Source organism: Nomia melanderi, unplaced genomic scaffold, assembly GCF_051020985.1.
Source record: "Nomia melanderi isolate GNS246 unplaced genomic scaffold, iyNomMela1 scaffold0184, whole genome shotgun sequence".
NCBI lineage: Eukaryota > Metazoa > Arthropoda > Insecta > Hymenoptera > Halictidae > Nomia > Nomia melanderi.
This window is the reverse complement of record NW_027475299.1, coordinates 40,001-45,000: the sequence shown is the minus strand read 5'-3', so window position 1 is coordinate 45,000 and position 5,000 is coordinate 40,001.

The window sequence follows — 5,000 nt, the reverse complement described above, 5'->3', positions numbered from 1 at the left end:
GCGAAACTTGGAGGAACGAACGATAGAGAGGAAGAAAATTTTCTTCTCTTTCGTTCGTTTCTTCTCCATTTTTTTTTCGCTCCGATGAAAAGCAATACGCCGCTGGAACTTTGAAATCGGCGCGCTCGAGCGAAACTTGGAGGAACGAACGACAGAGAGGAAAAAATTTTTCTCTTCTTTCGTTCGTTTCTCCGTTTTTTTTCGCTCAGTTGAAAAGCAATACGCCGCTGGAACTTTGAAAAATAACGAGATAAAAAAAAATTTTGTACATTTTTTCATCGTTATTCGTACACGACTTAAGCGTTGGAAAATTTTTAAACCGAATTTTGAAAAATTTTATTCCTGACCGTTGGGACTTGGAAAAATTTCGAGTCAGCCGGTTTGGCCGGTTCGACTTACCGCGAGACGGAGAAAAGTAGATTCGGTCGATCTGTTTTTCGCAGTTTTTGTGAAAAAAAAATTTTGGTCAATTTTTTCAACGTTAAAAACGTGTTCGGGCTGCCTTTTTATCCATGGATTAAGCGCCGAAAAATTTTTAAAACGCATAATAAAAAAGTTTATTCTTGACCGCAGGGACTTAGAAAAATTTCGGGTCGCCGCGTTCGACCTGCTGGCATTACCGCGCGGCCTGGACAGCCCGCTTCGACCGATACATTTTTTTCATTTTCAGAGAAAAAAAAATTTTTGTCAATTTTTTCAACCTTAAAAACGTTAATAAACTGCACTCTTATGCACGGATTAAGCATTGAAAAATTTTTAAAACATGTAATAAAAAAGTTTATTCTTGACCGTTCGGACTTAGAAAAATTTCGAGTACCTCGGATCGCCGGCTGGAATTACCGCACGGCCTGGACAGCCCGCATCGACCGATACATTTTTTCCATTTTCAGTGAAAAAAAAATTTTTGTCAATTTTCTCAACGTTAAAAACGTTAATAAACTGCGTTTTTATGCGTGGATTAAACATTGAAAAAATTTTGAAATATGTGATGAAAAAGTTTACTCTTGACCGTTCGGACTTAGAAAAATTTCGAGTACCTCGGATCGCCGGCTGGAATTACCGCACGGCCTGGACAGCCCGCATCGACCGATACATTTTTTCCATTTTCAGTGAAAAAAAAATTTTTGTCAATTTTCTTAACGTTAAAAACGTTAATAAACTGCGTTTTTATGCGTGGATTAAACATTAAAAAAATTTTGAAATATGTGATGAAAAAGTTTACTCTTGACCGTCGGGACTTAGAAAAATTTCGAGTACCCCGGATCGCCTGCTGGAATTACCGCACGGCCTGGATAGCCCGCATCGACCGATACATTTTTTCCATTTTCAGTGAAAAAAAAATTTTTGTCAATTTTCTCAACGTTAAAAACGTTAATAAACTGCGTTTTTATGCGTGGATTAAACATTAAAAAAATTTTGAAATATGTGATGAAAAAGTTTACTCTTGACCGTTCGGACTTAGAAAAATTTCGAGTACCTCGGATCGCCGGCTGGAATTACCGCACGGCATGGACAGCCCGCATCGACCGATACATTTTTTCCATTTTCAGTGAAAAAAAAATTTTTGTCAATTTTCTCAACGTTAAAAACGTTAATAAACTGCGTTTTTATGCGTGGATTAAACATTAAAAAAATTTTGAAATATGTGATGAAAAAGTTTACTCTTGACCGTCGGGACTTAGAAAAATTTCGAGTACCCCGGATCGCCTGCTGGAATTACCGCACGGCCTGGATAGCCCGCATCGACCGATACATTTTTTCCATTTTCAGTGAAAAAAAAATTTTTGTCAATTTTCTCAACGTTAAAAACGTTAATAAACTGCGTTTTTATGCGTGGATTAAACATTAAAAAAATTTTGAAATATGTGATGAAAAAGTTTACTCTTGACCGTCGGGACTTAGAAAAATTTCGAGTACCCCGGATCGCCTGCTGGCATTACCGCACGGCCTGGACAGCTCGCTCCGACGAATCGGTTTTTTCCATTTTTTCCGAAAAATAAATTTTTGTAATTTTTTTTAATGTCAAAAACGTTAATAAACGTCATGTTTACGCATGGATTAAACATTGAAATAATTTTAAAACGCTTATTAAAAAAGTTGTTGTCGACCGTGGGACTTAGAAAAATTTCGGGAAGTCCGATTCGCCTGCTGGAATTACCGCACGGGCTGGACACCTCGCTCCGACGAATCGGTTTTTTCCATTTTTTTTGAAAAATAAATTTTTGTAATTTTTTTTAATGTTAAAAACGTTAATAAACGTCATGTTTACGCATGGATTAAACATTGAAATAATTTTAAAACGCTTATTAAAAAAGTTGGTGTCGACCGTGGGACTTAGAAAAATTTCGGGAAGTCCGATTCGCCTGCTGGAATTACCGCACGGGCTGGACACCTCGCTCCGACGAATCGGTTTTTTCCATTTTTTCCGAAAAATAAATTTTTGTAATTTTTTTTAATGTTAAAAACGTTAATAAACGTCATGTTTACGCATGGATTAAACATTGAAATAATTTTAAAACGCTTATTAAAAAAGTTGGTGTCGACCGTGGGACTTAGAAAAATTTCGGGAAGTCCGATTCGCCTGCTGGAATTACCGCACGGGCTGGACACCTCGCTCCGACGAATCGGTTTTTTCCATTTTTTTTGAAAAATAAATTTTTGTAATTTTTTTTAATGTTAAAAACGTTAATAAACGTCATGTTTACGCATGGATTAAACATTGAAATAATTTTAAAACGCTTATTAAAAAAGTTGGTGTCGACCGTGGGACTTAGAAAAATTTCGGGAAGTCCGATTCGCCTGCTGGAATTACCGCACGGGCTGGACACCTCGCTCCGACGAATCGGTTTTTTCCATTTTTTCCGAAAAATAAATTTTTGTAATTTTTTTTAATGTCAAAAACGTTAATAAACGTCATGTTTACGCATGGATTAAACATTGAAATAATTTTAAAACGCTTATTAAAAAAGTTGTTGTCGACCGTGGGACTTAGAAAAATTTCGGGAAGTCCGATTCGCCTGCTGGAATTACCGCACGGGCTGGACACCTCGCTCCGACGAATCGGTTTTTTCCATTTTTTTTGAAAAATAAATTTTTGTAATTTTTTTTAATGTTAAAAACGTTAATAAACGTCATGTTTACGCATGGATTAAACATTGAAATAATTTTAAAACGCTTATTAAAAAAGTTGGTGTCGACCGTGGGACTTAGAAAAATTTCGGGAAGTCCGATTCGCCTGCTGGAATTACCGCACGGGCTGGACACCTCGCTCCGACGAATCGGTTTTTTCCATTTTTTTTGAAAAATAAATTTTTGTAATTTTTTTTAATGTTAAAAACGTTAATAAACGTCATGTTTACGCATGGATTAAACATTGAAATAATTTTAAAACGCTTATTAAAAAAGTTGTTGTCGACCGTGGGACTTAGAAAAATTTCGGGAAGTCCGATTCGCCTGCTGGAATTACCGCACGGGCTGGACACCTCGCTCCGACGAATCGGTTTTTTCCATTTTTTTTGAAAAATAAATTTTTGTAATTTTTTTTAATGTTAAAAACGTTAATAAACGTCATGTTTACGCATGGATTAAACATTGAAATAATTTTAAAACGCTTATTAAAAAAGTTGGTGTCGACCGTGGGACTTAGAAAAATTTCGGGAAGTCCGATTCGCCTGCTGGAATTACCGCACGGGCTGGACACCTCGCTCCGACGAATCGGTTTTTTCCATTTTTTTTGAAAAATAAATTTTTGTAATTTTTTTTAATGTTAAAAACGTTAATAAACGTCATGTTTACGCATGGATTAAACATTGAAATAATTTTAAAACGCTTATTAAAAAAGTTGGTGTCGACCGTGGGACTTAGAAAAATTTCGGGAAGTCCGATTCGCCTGCTGGAATTACCGCACGGGCTGGACACCTCGCTCCGACGAATCGGTTTTTTCCATTTTTTTTGAAAAATAAATTTTTGTAATTTTTTTTAATGTTAAAAACGTTAATAAACGTCATGTTTACGCATGGATTAAACATTGAAATAATTTTAAAACGCTTATTAAAAAAGTTGGTGTCGACCGTGGGACTTAGAAAAATTTCGGGAAGTCCGATTCGCCTGCTGGAATTACCGCACGGGCTGGACACCTCGCTCCGACGAATCGGTTTTTTCCATTTTTTTTGAAAAATAAATTTTTGTAATTTTTTTTAATGTTAAAAACGTTAATAAACGTCATGTTTACGCATGGATTAAACATTGAAATAATTTTAAAACGCTTATTAAAAAAGTTGGTGTCGACCGTGGGACTTAGAAAAATTTCGGGAAGTCCGATTCGCCTGCTGGAATTACCGCACGGGCTGGACACCTCGCTCCGACGAATCGGTTTTTTCCATTTTTTTTGAAAAATAAATTTTTGTAATTTTTTTTAATGTTAAAAACGTTAATAAACGTCATGTTTACGCATGGATTAAACATTGAAATAATTTTAAAACGCTTATTAAAAAAGTTTACTCTTGACCGTGGGGACTTAGAAAAATTCCGGCTTGCACGGATTCGACCACTCTGTTTTTCGGAGTTTCTGAGAAAAATAAATTTTTGTAATTTTTTTCATTATGATTTCTGAGTTCTCCCAGTAGTTTAATGTAAGGATTAAGCATTTAAAAATTTTTAAATCGAATATTAAAAAAGTTTACTCTTGCAATTTTTGGAAAAAAAAAATTCTAAAAAATTTTTCTTTCGGTGGAAACTAACGTTTAATATGTACAATAACGATTTATCGAATAAAAATCGTATGTTAATATATGTTCGAATCGACCATAGTTTCAGCGGCTAAGTACCAGCAGCCCGGCCGGTTGGTCTGTACGCGCGGCAGTTTACCACCATAAGCGCCCGTGCTGAGCGGCCGGCGCCGCGGTCGTCGCGGCCGCCCGTTTGGTTACTATAAGAGAGCACGTCGGTTCGAGCGGACCGGTCGGCGCAGCGGCGGGCGAGCGGCTATTCTACGATCTCGG